Raw genomic sequence first — 20,874 nt, 5'->3', positions numbered from 1 at the left:
ATTGTACTTTTTTAACATTTGACAAGTTCAAGAGCTGCAGTATTATATTAATCTTAATGATTTTATAAGATTACAAAGACAACTAGATGATTATAGCATCATGATATATGCTAGCCATTCTGCCAATAGATATCAAGCTAGATAATTTGGTTGGACAGCAACATTTGAAGAGGAATGTGCGGCCATCTTGTACATCCGAAGATAAGAATATAAACATTACTTGAACTGGCTTGTTTCTGTCCGAAACTGGCCAAAAATGTTGTCAAAAGATATAAACGCAACAAATAATTAAATTAGTCCTACATGTCATTTTGTTTGAAAAGTATGCATACAAGAACAGGACAATGCCTTTTAAATCGCTCGGAACAGCTGTCGAACTGTGCAGCTACAGACTTATTTTGAAGATTTAAAAATCTTCAAACTTTTTCTCACAAAATGGTTGTAGAGAGGATACCAATGTTTTTACAATATTAATGATTTTCATGAAGTTCTTATACAGCTGTTGTATGCATGACGTTACTTTGTAGGACTTCACATTTATTGCTTAAGGCTTTTATGTCTTTTGGCAACATTTTTGACTAGTTTCGGGCAGGAAAAAGCCAGTTCAAGACATGTTTATTTTCTTATCCTCAAATGTACGTGTACAAGATGGCGGCACTTAGTCCCCCACAACGATTCCCTCAAAACTACTCATACACTGGTGCATTTTCATTTATTGGCAAATAATTTTGCCAACTCTGAAATAGCTTCAACAATCAGTAATAACATTGATACGTTTAACAAACTACGCACCTCGTGAAGGCCTACAACTCAAAATGACGACAATGTCCATGTTTACACTTCCTGGTCCGTGTTTACTCTTCCTGGCAACCTGTATAAAATCATGTGATTGGTTTAAATAAAACACAAAGCCAAACATTCCGTGTCGATTCATTGAATTAAATGCAATAGTTATAACTTGTTGAAGAGCAGTTAAAATTATCTATCAAAATCATTAATTTAAAACGGGCGCCTGTAAAGTGCGAAACGAAATCGAAACGAAACGAAACGAAACCAAGAAAAGTATAAAAAAGCATAAATTTGGACGTCGTCATTTGACAAAATTAAAGTGCAATATAAAGAGGTTTTTTACCTGTGTTTTTTTTTTTTTACCTTAAATCAAACATGATCTCCTCTTTCTCTCCCAGTCACACGCACGCACAATGTATTTGAATCATTTTTACAATATTTCATATCGATATAAAAAGAATCGTGTAGTTGGAATGTCTCCGTAAATACTGTAACCGCACAATATTTAGGGTGTACAATATTTGGCGGAATATAATTTTTCAACAAGTTAGCATGGATTTGATTTAGCGCATTTCTGAATTTACCTTTTTATCTACTTATATATTTTACATTTGGCAATGTACTTGATCTGATTTTGCGGACGCCGTTTTCCGCCAAAAACGCAAAATAGAATACATAGCCAAAGGGGTAAAGACAGTTTTATAATACGTTTACAGTATAATCATCTTTATATTGCAAGTTAATTTTGTCAAATTACGACGTCCAAATTCATGCTATACATATGACCAACAATTCTTATTACATGTATATGTTAGAAACTGGTAAACAACCAGTATGCTCTAAATCACATTGTATTCGATCGTTTCGTTTTTACAATATTTCAAATCGACAGAAAGAAAATTGATTTTAGAATGTCCCCTTTAGTATCATCCTCATATCTCTATCTCTCTCTTTCTTTCTTTCTCTCTCTCCCAAACTTGCGTATATACATTGCTATGTGATGTCGCTGATTAGTTTTAAGGCATCTCTCTCTCTCTCTCTCTCTCTCTCTCTCTCTCTCTCAAAACGTCTGAATATCATTTTTATCATTTAATGAAACAAATTAGAAACATTAAAAGGTATAGGAATGTACATCACTTACTTACATAAATATATAATTTTTGCAAATTTCGGATAATCGGCTTAAAAAGTTACAGCGCCAATCTGAAACATACAGGTAGTTATATTTTATGGTTCAAAAATTTATTTCAATGAATTTGTTTTTACTTTTATGTAGTCAAAATTGATATTAGTTTTGTTTAAATTCCGTTTCGTTTCGTTTCGATTTTTGGTTTTGTTTCGTTTGATTTCGTTTCGTTTCGATTGATTTCGTTTCGTTTCGATTGGTTTCGTTTCGTTTGATTTCGTTTCGTTTCGATTTCGTTTCGCACTTTACAGGCGCCCATTTAAAAGTTAAAACTATATACTCTACTGTAATATTTCTTGTCAAGACCATGATATATCTACACTGCAGTATGCCAGCCAATAGTTCTTAGGAAATCAAGCTAATTAATGCAGTGGATAAAGCAAACTCCCTGATGTGTAAGCCGCTACCTCAGACCTCTTCTTCCTCAGAACTAGTTTTTCTCCGACTCCATCACGTCCAATGTCGTCAGTGCGCTCGTGTCTGTCTGCAGACTGGTTCTCTGTCTCTATCAAACGAAACAAGAGAATCATTATTTGAGTATTATCAGATTATGAGGTGGTAATTTTGGTCGGGGCGTGATCAAATCCAATCAGAGACATGTAAATAACATGGTTTTTTTTATGTCTCTGATCCAATAAAGCCCGATATGTGCATAAAAATTAATAATCACATGTTTATGTTAGATATTAAAGTAATTTTCAAATTTAAATTCATTATTATTTAATTATTTTTAGAAACGTTATAAAGCAAAATGCTTTTTGGGGGAATGTAGTTTGGTCTGTAGACATATATGCCCCCCCCCCCTGCGTGAAACAACATAAACCTTTGGTATACCAGGGCGGATACAGGATTTGTAGTTTGGGGGGGGGGGGGGGGGCGTGGATAAAATTATTGAGGCAGGGGCCGGGGTCCTGGGTTTTCGTGTATTTTGAAGGTAAAACCAGGCTCAAAATAGTGGTATTTTTTTCAGTTATGTACACGTTACACAAAAGCCTATAACATATATATAACAATTTGACACATATTGTTACTTATACCTAATACATGTATTGGATTAAAAACAAAATATTCTAGGCATTTATGAACTCCCAAAATTAACCAGGTTATCAAAGTTACAACATTCTAATGACGTTACGGTATCCGACCCCCTACTAGCTGTTAGAAATATCTGATGCATCAAATCTTCAATATTCTTATATTAAAATAGTCTATTTACCTAGAAAAAAAATTCAAAAATATACAGTTATTCAGAAATGTCTGCTTGCATCGCAATAGGGAAATGACAGCGCAGTCTACACTTGAAACAAAACTGCTGGGATTTCCAGTCGATTCTTGGTCGAAGCCCCAAGTTCAGGGCCCTGGGGAATTTGATGCAGCCACCATAATGAAATGACCAACACTGCTTGTTTTAATCACAGTTTAATTTGTTTGTTATCAGAACCTGTCAACATGCATTAGGATCAGATGTTTATAGATGTTTATAGAGCAGCAGAATTACAGTCAGCATAGCACAGCTAGTGTATGAATGAGGTGTAACATTGAGTCAGGCATAATTATAAATAAAGTGAAACACAAAATGCTAACTTTTCTATGTAAAATTTATCTAATCATCTACAGTCATGCATACTTTGAAAATTTTAGGGGGGGGGGGGGGGACGTGCGCCCTCCACCCCCCCCCCCTTAAATCCGCCAGTGGATATGATTGAATACATGTATATGCTAAATAACAATAAACAAAACCCCCCAAAGGAATTTTTGTTTACCGGGGGAGGGGAGATGTTTTTAAAAAAAACACCTTTTTCTGTTTCTTTCTGTTAGGCTACAAGTCAGAAAGTTCAGCTTTAGCCTATAGGCTATATAAGTACATGTATTTGAAATGATATCGGTGTGTCTTTTTTAAAATTAAAAAAAAAAAAAACATATCGATTAGAAAATAAATCACAATAACGATTAATGAACGATGTTCCAAACTTTTCCACAATCACAGAAGAATTTTTTTTAATAATTATTTTTATTTGTCAAATAATGAACTGTTTTGAAAATTTGCGCGCTAGACTAACGAAACACTCGGAACTCCTCTTCTTCATTCTAGTTTACAATTATAGATGGAGAAATGGCGGTAGACATTTTGTAAACAGGTATTTCTCCTTTGTCGACGGTTATGCGTAGAAATTTACATCTTCTACAGAATAATATCTGTCTTCCTCAATAGAAGATCCTTTCAGACAACATATTTTGGGATTTTGGGTGGAAATATTGTTAGTTAGAACCTGACTCGGGACGAGATTTTATATCGTTCTTTGAATGGATTTTCTTCAAAATATTTGTGTTATTGGTCTGTTTATTTTAAATAAAGCCATAAATATAGGTATTAATTTTAACTTAAAATACATATATACACCATATGAATTCACATGCACACTTGCCGTCTTGATAAGCTGGGTAATGCCAATCCATTGAAATACAATGTACATTACATAGACTATCAACCGAAACCAGATCGTTGATAGTACTTGATATACATGTTTTTTATGAGGCAAAAAGGAGTCCTCTTATTTCATAATTATTCATGTCATTTGCCTCTCCCTAAATTAAATCACTGTAAAAGAGAGTGCATGGGACAGAATTTGAATTCCTTTTATTTAACTCTTGATGGGTGTTTTAAATGCATTTTATGATCAAGTAGGATTTGTTACAGGTCGTGAACTGTTAACAGATGAGAAGTCAGCATGGATTTGGACTACAAGGCCATCCTTACAAAGGAGATAGCTTTGGAAGGACTCGATGGTGAATTTATTATTTTAGTTCTGTATTTAAAAATGATTAAAAATTGAGGCTTAATTATGATAAACCTTTTAATACAGTGTATATATTTTGCAGATTAATACATCTTATGTTCAGAAATTCTTTTTTAAAAACATCTTCACACATAACCCATAAATTGAAGGAGTTGATTGTTTTTATGTACTGTAAAATTGCATGGCTATACTCTTGATTTGCACGTGAATTTATAATTATTTAGCAAATTACTTCATTTTCCACAGCTGCGGTTAATGCCTTATTTCGGTCAAATCGAAAGTAGAATTTTGAGTTGTGGATCTCAGATTCAGGGAAATCCTAAAACAATGACTGATGCATTTTACACATGCATTTCAGCGTTGAGAATTTTTTTCGTGTCGTTCACTGTTATGTTTGACTGTTTTATTTCGACAGGATTGATAAAATCTTGATAAATGGAAAAATAACGAAATCAGTAACCTGTAAATTTTTTCGGTAATAAATCGATAGCTGTAATTTTCAGTTATAACATTCAGAAGTAGTTCATACGCTATCATAGATGCAAACTAAATGGAAAACAAGAAATATAAATGCACCAGAAATATTACACGGCTGCTGTACTGTGTAAATTTTAATTCCCCGTAAAGGCAATACGCGCCGTTTAATCTAAGAAATTTCTTCTGAATAGTTCAATCTGCTGCATATACAGCAGACAATAAGAATGGGGTCCGATGTACATTTTCACACATTTTCATTTGGATTAAGTGAAGGGCTCGTGAGTTAGAATTTTTTACTACAGTACATGTCAAGCACGCCAATTGAAACTCAAAGCAAAAAAAAAATATCATAACTTTGTTAAAAATAAAAGAATTGGTCCGGTTAGTACAGTTCAGTAATCTATAATGGTTTTAGGGTGAAATTTTAAGTCCAAGATCAAAGATCAAGTAAAAAGCAGGCCAGAAAACTAAATGGGGGGGGGGGGGGGGGGTTCTATATTAATCTTAGAATATTAAATGTTGAATATCATATATTACACAATTAGTAAATGAATATGTTAGAAAAATGTACATGCATAAGCGTTGTATTAAAGATGAAACGATTTTTTTTCATCATTTTTAACTTAATTTCAGTATGAATACATACATGTATCTAAGGAACTCAATACACATATACAGATAAAAGAGCTATTATTGTAACTTCTTGTACGAAATTAAAACAAAAAGAACAGAATCCATCATTTTAAAGATAAAAAAGTAAATCTAAGCACAAAAGGAGGGGAAAATATTTCGTCACTCGGGGCTTGAACGCGGGTCGCCTGGGCACATGTCCAGGAGCTCTAGCGAATGAGACGGACAAGGTGATTCCTATATACCCTCCAAACGTCATTTGCGGGGGGGGGGGGTATAATTTACTATTCACAGAACAAACAATAACTCAATTAATTGTTGTTCTCATTTTGATTTCTCATGAAAAAAGCAAGGTTACTGGGCATCTTTAACCTTGAACAACGAAATCTTCTATCAGAAATAAAACTATATGATATAGAAACTAAAGTTTGGGCGTGGCATTCTACCTTAATTAAATTTTGGTACAATAGCGGTATGTCGCCATTTATTATTCTAATGATATGGCTTCAATCCAAGTTTGTAATTTGTTAAAAAAAATCAAATACATGTGCCACCTACATGCGTGTATTTTACTAAACCTGGCAATGAGTTTTGAGGTAGTATTTTTCTAGCTATATTAATAAATAAATTGAAACAAAAATATATTGCAAGGGGATTTCTATGAATATCAATACTTAGCTTTATCCTGAGGGAAAAATGTAAAACTTTAATAGGAGTAGTGAGAAATAAATTAAAATATTCTTGTACATGTATGTGTTCACTATACTAGGATTTATTAAATCTACACCATTTGAAAAAAAGGTTTAAATTCGTTTAGTTACAAAATCAAACATGAAGTATAAATTACATGCTTTCGTAATAACGAGGAAAACAACATTATACATCAAATGTTCTTGGCGATTAAAAAACGTTATTTAGATTGCATAACTATGGTATCAAAAAGGCTCTAAACGAACATTAAACATGTTCCTATATCTAAAGGAGAAATATGACCGTCCATACTACGTTACGAATTTACGCAATCATGTTTACAAAATTTAAAGCTGTTGACCAACATAGAATTACAATGCGTGATGTCTAAAAAAAAACCAATGTGCACATACATGTATGCTGCACATCTGCATGTTTTTTTTCACCAAATCGTGAATAATTTATCTAATTAAGATTTTCAAAATGGCATATAAACCAGTTCGTTTGCTGACTAGTTTGATTATTCCGCAATTCTACAACGTTCTACGTACTCGTGGCTCATACACACTTGGAAATTTCAAAGGTAAGAAATTTAAGATAATTAATACCTGATCATCAACATCAAAACTACTTGTGCGAAGATCCAAAACTGAAAAGGACCGAACTAACTTATAGCTTAATAAGTAAATTCTATATATATCAAAATACTGAAGTACTAACGGGAGTTGATTTAATTGATTATTATTTATTTTAAAATCAACGATATGTAATTACGCTTGGCATGTAGTTTCTTAGCTGTATTTAATTAAGTACGCACATTTTCTTTTTAATATAAATTATCGGGCTTTTTGTAATTATTAAGTAAATATTATATTTCGGTATATAATTAACGTCATTAAAGCTACTGCATATAAAAGTTTATTAAAATCAACTCCCACAAATAAAAAAAAAATGGTTAAATGTAAAATGTTAAAATTGCGTGAATAAAAGGCTTAGGGTTTTACAGTAAAATTGAACAAATCAAGATCGGTTACACGCGAGTTCTTTATTATGGTGGCATATTTCTGCCCCCCCCCCCCCACATGCAAGATAAATTATGTCAACATGCAAGATAATTATGTCGACATGCAAGATAATTATGTCGACATGCAAGTTACAAATCTTTTAAGAGTACCTGATTTTTATATCGATAAAATCACATACTTAAGGTCGTATCTGACATCATAGATGCAATATATTTAGATCTATGATAACATGCGACTTATTAATGTTGACATGCGACTTATTAATGTGAATATGTAAGTTAATTATGTTAACATGCAAAATATATATGTCAACATGCGAGACAACTATATTAACATGCAAGAAATGTACGTCAACTTGCGAGATAATTATGTTGACATTCGACTAATTTATGTCAACATGAGAGTTAAGTATGTTAACATGCAGGATATTATGTCAACATGCGAGAAAATTATGTATTCATGCGAGTTATTTATAACAACATGCGATATAACTTGCATGAATAAATAAGTCGCATGTCGACATAAATATGCTGCATGTCTACATAATGATATCGCATGTCAACATAAATAAGTCATATGTTGTCAAAATTATGTTGCATCTTGCATCTATGATGTCAGACTCCGGCATTAGTAAGTCATTTTACTCATATAAAAATCAGATCCACTTAAAAGTTAAAGTTTTTAACTTGCATGTCAACATAATTATTTTGCCTGTAGACATAATTATCTTGATTGTAGGGGCAGAAATATGCCACCATAGTTCATCTTTGGTCAAGGTGCAATTAAGTTATGGATTTATTTGACATATTTCAGATGAAGATTGTCCTTTTGCTTGCTTGTTTTATTCTACTCAACGTTGGAAATGAGGCGAACGCGGTCAAGAAATTTACATTTTCATAATAATATGATCGATTAAAGCATAATCTAAAATAGGTCCCTATTCAGTAAAATATTGAGTGAAAACTGAAGAACAGTGCATGTTAATGCTTCAGAACGTGTACACATACACAGTTTTGAACATCAAATTTCTTCTTAACTTCACTTGGTCCGCTCTGATCATGATGCAAAATCATTAACAAAATGTCTTTACAATAAATATGCGGTTTTCCAACAACGGTTATTTCATATCACAAATGCAGTGTACATGTACTAAACTAAACTATCAATGATGATGTCACTTGAGTAGAGATCCGCTATTTATACATTACAGGGTCTATAAACATTCATTTTAAGGGATCTGAATTTGCGTGATCTTTATAAAAAGTAAAACTGAATTTCATTGAACAACGAAACACTGAATAACTGTCATGCAGTTCTAGTATGCAAATTTAAGCACTTGTTTAATCAATTCAATCTAAGAGGTTAGTGCATGTTCTTCTATTGTTATTCCATTACTATACTTTGTTCAAAGTTTCTGATTCTATCACTTTTGATGCCCCCGTACATTTTCTTCACCAAGGATGCACATTTTAAAATGAAATTTAGTATACAGGTTTAGCATGATAATATCTAGCTAGGTCAAGTTCGAGTTTTGGTACGATCAAGCAATTTCGACAGAGTTATGCCCCTTAGACGTAGAAAAATTCCAATTATTTGCAGCTTACGTTTATTTTCTTCGCAGATGTTTCCAAGGGAGGGGGGCATAAGTGTTTAACAAACATCTCTTGTTTGTTTAATATTTCGATATTCATAAATACTTCTGTGCCCAGCCTACGTTTATTACCTAAAATGAAACTGTTTTAAAACGCCCCTCTACCGCTTCCGATTTCAATACACAACCAAAAATAGAAAGTCTATGGGGGTTCGGCAATGCTATAGCTATTTACTGAGAAATATTTGTTACGGAAGCAAAAATGTTCATCTAACAGTTATACATGTATATCTAAATCATATAACAACGTTTCCATAGGTTACGTACTTAGGAATTGTAAGAGGCCTGGAAACTAGCATGAACCTGAAAATTAGCACCAATTTTTTTTCACGAAATGTTCGCACATTTTCTGCAATATCTTTTAATGTATGAATATTTTGTTAAGATATGTAAGGCAAAAGTTGTTTACATTTACAATGACGTTCATTTGATACCAACAAAAAGGGACTGGTCCCTTTAATTAGAGGCCAAGAGGGCTTTAAGGTGGATTGTCCCTCTGATAAGAGAGATAACTTCTGTAGAAAATAATATCACTTTGTTTCTGTTAACTCACAATTATTAAGGCATGTAACAGGTCGAGACCACTATAGTTAGTGACGTCGGCATAAATGTGCATACTAAATTAGGCATATGTTTACTTTTATTGACAAACCAATCAGGTGAATGAGTTGCAAGGCATTGTGGGCTACTACAAGTTTCGGTGTATACAAAGCGTATTAAAATATATACCATTTTGAATTGTCCTTTGGAAATTCATTTTGAATGATTTTCCAGAATTTATGAAAGTAATATGGACAATTATGTCTGAACTTCAATTTCTATGCTCACATTTAAAAAATATTGCATTTGAGGACTTATATCAACCTATTTAAATACCCCATTGTCAATATTTAAAAGAGAGGTACGTCCTATTGAATTAAAAGCAGTGAATACTTGTTTTTTTTTCACGTGATACCCCATATTTGGGACAACATTAGTTGAACGTGCGTTGATATTTTTCTTCAGGGACATTCATCAGAATGCTTAACGGACAAACTATACTTTATGCTGCATATAGCTTGCGCTTCTGCGTTTGTATATTTATGCATTTCTACTACCGTGGCTATTCACGTATGTTAAAAATGTACAGTTACCTGTATTTATTTCTAGTGCACAATGAAAAAGTCACCAATTCACAAATGTGATGTTTTTTTCTTATCAAAATATGTTTGTACTTGTATGCGTATGTTTGTCAGTCGTTGATACTGATCATTTTTTAAGCAACAATTAATCAACTAAAACAACAGTGTTTTTTAATGTGAGCATGGAACAAAGTTAATGGTACGTAATCTTTCCTTTATCACCTTCTAAAGTAAAAATCAAGATATACAAAAATTCCGGCAAGCAATTAAATATTGTGTATAAAACAGACAAATACCACGTGCGTTTGTTGAATCGTAAACACGTTTTAGACCGTCATGCATTGCAACTCATTCACTGGATTGGAGAATATGTTTGCCGAAAATACTGTCACGTGTTAAATATGGCTATCCATATAAGGTAGTGTACCCGACCTGTGTAACAACAAGGGAGGTGGTGCTGGGTCCTAATTTATGTTGGAAGGCGATACACTTATTTAAATTTAAATATGTAAAAAAAAATTGACCGGAACGAAATGAACCCCAGGGCTTTATGAAGCAGGGGGCAAAAAAGTAAAGAAAACTTTTACAAAATATTACAAGAAATGTATCATAATGATAAAGTATTTATGAGGCAATGTATCTACATGACTATTCCTCCCCCTACCAATCCCGGTGGATTAATTCTTTTTTTTAAATATAACAAAATTTTATGTACTTGTTCAGGACATGTACAGTTGATGTTTGATGTTTTAGGCCAGAGAATATCTGGATGGAATGTTTTTATTTCTCTATCTATAGCTCGTTCACGGAGCTGAATGAATTATAATTGGGAAAAAATGTGACTAAGACAATTACAAACTCTATACTTAGTTATGATCGTTTAAAACTTATAACATTTCAAATGTTTAAAATTTAATAAGGCTTTTCTATTCTGAGGGATAAGATATGGGAAAACAAAATTAAAAAACCCAATATCTCATTGATTCAAGACAATAAATCCCTATATTAATATTATACCAATTACTAGAAGATTATTCGCTTCATCCTATTGTTGTGTTACAACAAAATTTATGCTATGGTTTAAATTTTTAGGATTTCTTAATATATGGATCCATTTACTATTATCTTATTCAAATTTGAAAACAGAAAACCTTTTTCTGAAAATCTAGAAACTCTGGCAATTTATCATGCAGTGTATGTAAAACATGTATGTAAAACCTTTAAAAGTCTATGATAAAGAAAGATAACTCTTGCAGATTGAAGCAATTTTTGTTGCAAACCTATACAACAAAGTGCTATTCTGAACTAAAATGCAGCGCTTTAATATGTTTTGTAATATGATATGAAAATGTATATAACTATATATTATTTTCATATACATTTTGGATTTTTAATTTTATGCTGCGATGGTAAAATTTTGCTTTTTCTAATCACTATGTCTAGTTTTCTTCATATTATGATTAGACACATTATCAATTTTTGAAAAATCTAGCAGCGCTTCATCACTTCATTTTTGTTTCATATGAATCGATTGATATTGACTTTGATGAAAATCAATATGAATTTTTTAAAAATATATATGGCAAAATTAATAGCAGAGGGATATTACACCTTAAAGTGTGTGTATCATAACTCTTTACTGAGCAATAATTTGTTATTAATAAAAGAAGCAAAATTTTTCCTTGTACAGCTTTTTATCTAAACAGTACCATATTTATATCATATGTTACTTAACTAGGGGTTTCAAGTAGCCAAAAGTCCAAATCTTTGATCATAAATATCTGAATATTTTGACAAGCAATGTAGAATAAAAGTTCAGAAAGCTCAGAATAATGTTCCTAACAGCATGCTACCTTAACACTTTTGGTTTATGCCCCCTATAAGAAGTTAAAGGGTCGGCCCCTTATGCACTTTCATTCAGATTTCTCTAGAACGGTGAACAATTCCTGAACATTTGTCAAACAAAATATGCTAATATTTACAAGATCTTTCATTTGATGTCAGCAAAAAGGAACTAGCCAATACAATTAGTGGCCATGAGGGCTCTAAAGTCTTTTTTTTACAACTCTTTACTGAGCAATAACTTGTTCTCAGTTAAAGAAAAAACATTTTTCTTGTACAGCTCTATATCTACACAGTATCATACTTATATCATATGCTACGTAATTATATGGGTTTCAAGGGGCTAAATGTCAAAACGAACAGTAGAAATTGTCAATTTTTCGGGACAACCAGTCCCTTCTTCGGGACCAAAAAATAAATTACATGAGTAAAAAACAAAGAAAACAAAATCTAAAGCTACTACTAAACTATATAAGAAACTATAAAAAAAAAAGAACAGTTACATTATAAACATCATTTGTTTACATTCTTAAAGAAGGTGTTGATACTGTCGCCTATCGCTCTAAAGTAATCAATCGACTGCCAACTTCACGCCTGATTAAGTTAATTAGCTAATTAAAATTGACGTTCGAGTTAATAAATGAAAATTTGAACCCCGGTTGTTAACTCGTACGGCACTTATGATATAGACTGGAGTTATATATATATATATATATATATATATATATATATATATATATATATATATATATATATATATATATATATATATATATATATATATATTATTTTTTTATATAGTTTTTTTCTAGTCTAGTTTTTTCATAAGATACGTCTCTTTAACAAAGAATAAACACGTCTATACGATACACAAATACACCGGTACTGTACAACGCGACACACGTAAGAGTATATCATAAACTTATATCCCAGTATAAAGAACACACACCCGACACATGACCACACAGGAACACACACGAGCAAACACATATGTTTACCAGTACCACCTCGTAAAACCAGTATATAAAAAAAGTAACAAAAAACACTTAATTTGAACTTCAAAGTAAACAAAAGACTAAGCTGTAGTTAAATTACGAAGAATAAAACAGTACAACTTACTCCTAGTAGGAGAATGGGTTACTCAAACCTTAGCTGCTCATACCTGTCAGGAAGAAATCGTGGCGACTGCCTGCCAGGTCTGCAATGCAGCAGTTTCAATAAGATAATTAAACAGTAGAAAAAGTACTGACAAATACAGTATCTGAGACCGTGTCCAGGGTATAAAACTAGTTACATAAGACGGTTCGTGACATTAACATTCTATATATAACTGCCAAGTTATAAAAATAAAAGGCAAATCGAAAGGATACTTTCAATTTTCTTATTCATGTAATGATTTCGGTGTTTCTAGTTTAGTACAGTTTTTAGGTGACCGATATTGGAGATTCTTAATCAAACATAAGTAAAATCACGAGAAGTAAATCTTGCAGGTTTTTAAATTTTTTATCTTATTTCAAATTTTCTCGATTTGATGCAAACGGTTGAAACGCGGAATTAAGTACTCGCGTGATATAGGGATTCTACAGTACTGAGTGTTATGTGGTTAACTCTGCACTTAAATCTGCCCGTAGCAAACAACACACAGAAACATTTCGAGATTAGGGTACATAGTTTTGGTGGTTCTTCAATTATTGGAAAAATGTGGTTAAAGTTCCTCTGAACTTTTCTTTGTGAGGTTACGTATTTGATGACTAATATATGAACGAGTTTATTGAAGACTCAAAGCTGATATATCGTATAGCTCAAAACAATGCTTACTGTAAACCAACTTTTATTCACGTGCAAGAAATTTTCACGAGGTTTCCGAGAACCTTGTCGTTGCGAATGTTTCTTGCCGTGAACAAGTCTGTTTCCTATAGTTGTGATAACAAAAAGTGTTTGGATAGATTAAGTCGTCGCGTACTAGTAAACCCTCAGTAAATCGCGAAATAAGTTCTAAAAAAAAGGTTGGTTTACAGTATGATATTGTAATTACCGGGAAATATTCGTCCTCATTTTATTCTTGTCCTCCTTGTCAGCAGGCAAAGAAACACACTGTATTCTGCTTCCTATCAACAATAGGGTAATAACACTGATAAAACCATTGGTTTTCTGAAAATCCCACAGCTTTGTTTTTGGGGGTTTTTTTTAAATGGTGCACTCCCAAAGCTATTTACCTTGTCAGTGCTTATCGATTAAATATATTGTAGGTTCTTTTTTTAAATCTTAACTTTACACGAAAAAAACGTGAAGGCCAAATGAAATTGTTAGCGATTTTACTGCGATTTTCCTTTCTCTTTATCAATATGTAAAAAAATGTTTTATGTACTCTAAACCACATAAATAGAGGATTTTCACATCAAATAGAGGCAACTGGTTAATGACCTTTATGAGAAGAAGATAAAAGCTAAAATGATTTTCAAATCGTCATCTCATATGATGAAAGCTAGAATAAAATTTCATTTAAATTACTAATTCACTTATAATTACTGCATTGTTTTATTAGTATAATGTAATAAGTTTTTAAATATCTATTTGATTACTATTCAATTACTTGCAAGTAAGTCGTTTATACTGGTCTAGTATTCAGTGTATCAATTTATTTCTGTAAACAATGAAGTTTTACTAGTTTAACAGATATCCTAGGGATATTTGATTCTCAATGTACATTTCATATTTGTTAAACTCTCCGTAAAAGAACCAGACCATGGAATATTTCATGCTGTATGCTTTTAGGGAAAATTTAATTCACGACAAATAACTATCATATTTGCATTCAATGCAAACGAAATCAGAGTAAACTTTCTGTCACATTTCTCTTTCAACTTTAGGGAAATTCAATTCACGACAAATAACTCTCATATTTGCATTCAATGCAAACGAAACCAGAGTAAACTTTCTGTCACATTTCTCTTTTTACTTTATATTTGCTTTGAATCACTCTCTTTGTCGATCATGACAACTGTTTTGTTCTTTATCTATAACCATGTCACGTGAGCTTATACACGTAGCTAGGGACACTTGTGTGGATAACCGCCATGTCTGGTTGGTATTTTTGTATGATTGAATATTTAATCTGTAAAATATTTCTTTGCACAATTTAATATGCTCATGTTTATAAATTGTTTATCCCTATTAAGTTTATTAAAATGTTTCTTCGATAAATTCTACTGAGGTAAATGCAGGAACTATGTTCCATAAAAAACCAAGGCTATATACGAATATTCTTTGATTTTTGAAATCGTAGTTGATATACAGAATAACTGTTATCTATTTTGGTCTCACTTCATTGTATATGTACAGTATAGGTTTTATATCAATATCTTTTATGAACACACTCCCATTCTGTGAGACATGCATACATTTTAACATGTACAAATTTTTATATCCTTGAAGTTTATGCTTGCTAAATCTAAGCATAAAAAACAAAACAAATATCGAAATTAAAGAGAAGTTAATAAAAATTCCTAAATAGCGGTTAATTGATATAACGTTTAAAATAGTGAACATACATCCCAAGATTATTTGATACAGCAAGGTTTGACGCGCCATACATCTGTATTGTATACATCGATTGGTTATCAATTATACTCTTTCAGATCATCTATGTGTTAAACAGCAGAAAAGAGATTGATTAAAAAAGGGAAAAATGTCAAAATTCTTGTTATCAGCATACTAGCTACCTGTATTTTGGCCAAAAGTTACCGAATTCTTAAAAGTTGCCAGTCACCAAAAATGTCGGGGTCAAACGTTTTATTGTTCTACCTGATATAGGGCGCCTATATCTATACTACTATATTAAAAAATAGACTTGAATTTTTGGTCTTTAATACCGAGAAATCGGAAGAATACTGTCTTTTGTTTTATATATTTTAAACATCATTGGTACTTGAAGATTACCAATTTGTTTTTATGTTTTCTCAGTTAAGCTTCGTTAATTAATAATCAACGAAAATTCCTCGAAAAATCCCGGAAATCACCTGGATTTTTTTTTATTTTACAATCTTGAGCTTGCGCAATACATTCACGCTAACGGGATCTTATGTTTATGTTTCCACAATATCACATCTGTATGAATAAACTCAGAAATGATAATACAAATACGGGTAAATTTCCATTGGACTTTTGATATATAATCTGTTCATATTTATTAATGATTTCTTATGAGAGAAAGTATAAAATAACAAATATACATTTCAAATACTTACTTTTGGTCTCGTGATGACAAAAAATATTTGATTACATGCAAAAAAGTTGCATTATATTTGTTAGGAGAGTGAAAATATCGTAAAAATGAATAATGTCCTACAGATCCAGTTTGACAAAGAAAAAACGAGTACGTTCGTGAAAAGGTGTTGGATTCTTCCATTCTGTGAATTAAAATTTTTAGTTGAAAGGTATTTGCAGTCTCAAAAAGGTTTGTTGTGATGGATATGACTGTTTTTTTCAAGGCCACATCATTAACTTTCTCCAAAGTCGTCCCGGAGCGATTCTGCAATTTTCTGCTACATTACGGGTATAAGAGAGGCATTCTAACTGTGGTGAGGGCCTTTCCAGAGACACAGTTAGATTATTCAAACTAAGGAAAGTGTAGTGAAATTAATAGCATTATTTTAGGCTTATAGCTTTGTTATGTAAATGTCAATAATAGGGTGTGTCGATGTACCTATTTCGTAAATGTCCGATATGGAATGTCAACCCTTGCACGCACGGGTCAAAGTCTAGTAGTAACCTAATGTAAACCAAGCATGCCGACACATGTTCTTTGTGGGAATTGCGTACTAGATAACAGTTCATCTACTTAACAAAACTATTAACAAGTGTATATTGACAACGTTCATGATACCAAATGGACGGGAGTGTCGTTTTGTAGTGGGATAGTATTAAAAAATGTTTTAACTTCGTGCCAAAAACATGCAAATAAGTGCATTCCTTTGTCTCTCAATATGACAATGTGTTTCCATTAAACAAGTAATAAACACATGCATGTAAATAGAGGTTTAGGTAATAGTAATTTCCTTGGCTAAATATGCATTGTATTTTAACAAAAAGAAATCATCTTTTGTTATATTTCTACTATGAAAATATACTGAGAATCATTATAAGATATAAGAATTGACTTTTTCCGAACTTCCAGTTCATACCAAAACTGATATACCTTAATAAATCATTGAAATCTGGAATATAATCTATATCATTTTAGTCTCAAGTCTTGACCATTGACAATATGTTTGACACTCATCAGCAAATGTATTCTATGTTTATAAATGAAAACAATACTGCTGTGCTATACAGACTTTAAGTCAATTTAACTAAGCATTTTTAATACAACTAGACTCTGACCCGTGCTTGCACGGGTTGACATTGCATATGATATCGGACATTTACGAAATAGATACATCGACACACCGCATTGTTAACATTTACATAACCAAGCCTACAATAATGCTATTAATTTCACTACACTCTGTTTAGTTAGAATAATCTAACAGTAGCTCGGGACAGGTCTTCATCACAGTTAAAATGTCTCCCATAAACCCGTAATGTAACAGAAATTTTAAAATAGCTCCGATATGATTTTAGAGAAAGTTAATTAATGAAGTTGCATTAAAAATAACAGTCAAATTATTCATAACAAACCATTTTGAGGCTGTAAACACCTTTCATCTAAAAATTTAATTCATATTAAAGAAGAATTTATCACTTTTTTCCAACGTTTTTTACACACCATGTTGACATTCAGAACTTCCGGGATATTTCATTTTGAAATGCACTAAGTTAGAGTTATCTCCCGTACTTTCTGGTATAGCAAATTTTAAATAAAAATTTACACGTATTTGTATCATCGTTTCTGAGTTTATCCATGCAAATGTGATATTGTGGAAACATAAACTAAAGAGCATCCCGTAATTAAGCATGAATGTAATGCGCCTGCGCAAGATAGTAAAATTCAAAAATCCCAGATGGTTTCCGGATTTTTTGAAATAATTTTCGTTGATCCTTAATGAGTGAAGCTTGATAGAGAAAAAATAAAAACAAATTGGTAATCTTCAAGTACCAATGATGTTTAAAATATATAAAATAAAACGCTTCCGATTTCTCGGTATTAAAGCCCAAACTTCGAGTCTATTATTTTAATGTAGTAGTATAGATAGATTGTGATTAAGTTCAATGCCTTAAGCTTTCTGCTGAAATTAAAAAGCATCTCGGTTAACTGCGGAACGATGCGAATATCGGATAGTCAAAGCAGGTAAATTTGTCGGAAATATTTATAAATAGCACTTAATACAAGCAATCACATTCACCTGATTTTAATTACCGGTAGTCTCATGGTTCACAAATTCAATAAATTTGCTTTGATAACACTAAATATTTAAAGGTCTCTATAATAGATAGCTTTGATTACCGGGGGTCTACAGGTCCTGAGTTGTAGTTATATTTGCTAGTCAGTGGACATTACCGCCACAAACAGCATACACGTAAATATATTTCAATAGAACAGCAAATTCAAAATCATATACCGGGTATAATTAATTATCTAAACTTAAAACATAATTCGGAAACCAGAGATATACTGGCTATAAAAGATTTTCCTCTATCGCGACATATATCGAGAACTAAAAAATAAAACCATTGTAAGATGTGATTGACGACTAAACATAGATTTAAGAACTGGAACGAAACACACCCAAGTTATCGATAGGAAAAGTTTGCGAGTAACAACATACTCGTCCAATTTGACAACATTACTCAAATGTAATTTCTTTGATGATGTGGTCATTGCATTATCTTACTGTTTCTTAAACCGTGCTATCCAATTTTACCAAATAAAATCTGTTTTGAAAGCAGTGTATATTTTTACAATTCTGTTAATAAATACAGAGTAAAGTTTAAATTAGTAGTTGCTCTACGTACTACCTATACTCATTGAGTTTTAAAGCAAAAAGAGAAACAGAAATGTTAAGAGTATGATTAGCATTTATCTTTTGTTGACCGTGAATCCGGATTTTGAGCAAAACAGTGACTCACTTATACGTTTTATGCCAATAATATATTTTTCACATTTTCTCTTTTTCTAGATTACAAAAAGAAGCATTTGACCACGGCCCAAGATGCCGTGCGTTGTCATGTTTGTGAGAACCCTCTCCAGGTTCTCCAAGAGCGCTGTAAAGTATGTTTCAAACATTTTTGCAAAGCCTGTTTTTCAAAACATCTGTCCGATAAATCCAAAACACATAACTGTCCCAAACATTCCTCAAACATAATTGAAAACCATTGTGAACAATGTGAGTCTCCTATCTGTGCAATATGTGCTTCTTCCAAGCAACACAGAGGCCATACAATAATTTCAATTGTGGAAAACTATGTAAAAAAGAAAAAGGTCATTGAAAAAGAATTAACAGAGTTAAAAGCAATCGACAAACATGGAGAAGATTTACATAGAAAAATAGACAGCATTATCAAAAAACTGAAAGCAGATCTTGATGAAATGAACTCCAAACACCTAGCTGTCCTAAAAAAACAGGAAGATGATATCAAAAGAAGAATTTTGGAAATCAATCAAAGCATTAAAAATTTAAAGAAAATTGAATCCAGAGAGTTCAAACTTATCTCTTCTTTCAAATCCGGAAATGCTGAATTTAGAGAAATGCCGTTTGATCAAAATGTCTCTTTACCAATGTTTATTCCTAATAGGATTAACAAAAAGCAGTTATACAGTTTGTTTGGTTCCTTATCGGATCATACTACAAAATATGCAGGTGCTCAGTCTCTTAGACAAGTCAGTCTGCAGAAAGACGATCCTCGGGTCATTGCAGATATAAGGACGGAATATAATGACGCTAACGAATTGCGCAGCATTTCTTGTCGGGATGATGGGGACGTCTGGACGTGTGGAAGTGACAACATCATGAGGCTCTATAATCTCCAGGGAGAAATGATAAAGTCAACACAAACAACGTCGGGGGAAATGCCATTCGCCATTGTAATAACAAGAAGTGGACATCTTGCTTATACAGATAAAAATGACAGGACTGTGAACATAATGAAGAAAACTCGAATAGAAACCGCTATCATACTTCGTGGTTGGAGGCCTCTTGATTTATGTAGTACATCCTCTGATGGCCTCCTTGTAATCATGGAAAGCGATGATTATACGCAAACGAAAATTGCGCGTTACTGCGGCTCCACAGAGACACAAATAATTCAATTCGACGACAAAGGTGAACCTCTCTATTCACCTAGCGGGTTCTCCAAAAAAATCAGTGAGAACATAAACCTAGATATCTGTGTGTCAGACTATAAAGCCCGTGCAGTAGTGGTGGTCAATCAGGCTGGGAAACTCCGGTTTACCTACACTGGTCCTTCCTATACAACTGCTAAAGGACCGTTCAATCCAAAAGGCATCACTACAGACAGCAAGGGTTGGATTTTGACAGCTGACCCAAACAACAGCTGCATCCACATCCTGGATCAGGACGGACAGTTCCTCCGCTACATTAACAACAGTGATTTGCAAGATCCAAGTAGTTTATCTGTGGACTCTAGAGACAATCTTTTTGTAGCTCAGTGTAGCACGGGTACAGTGAAGAAAATCCAATATCGTTTTTGAATATATGAATATTCT

At 32.5% G+C, this 20,874-nt stretch overlaps 1 protein-coding gene across 1 annotated transcript in view; it reads right to left on the bottom strand.

Annotated features, from left to right (window-relative positions):
• LOC109618182 (Tripartite motif-containing protein 2) overlaps positions 1-20,874 on the bottom strand; it is a 46,433-nt gene that overhangs the window by 17,003 nt on the left and 8,556 nt on the right. The gene's annotated exons all lie outside the window — the stretch shown is intronic.

Source organism: Magallana gigas, chromosome 4, assembly GCF_963853765.1.
Source record: "Magallana gigas chromosome 4, xbMagGiga1.1, whole genome shotgun sequence".
Taxonomy (NCBI): Eukaryota; Metazoa; Mollusca; class Bivalvia; order Ostreida; family Ostreidae; genus Magallana; species Magallana gigas.
This window is presented reverse-complemented; position numbering and strand designations above follow the sequence as displayed.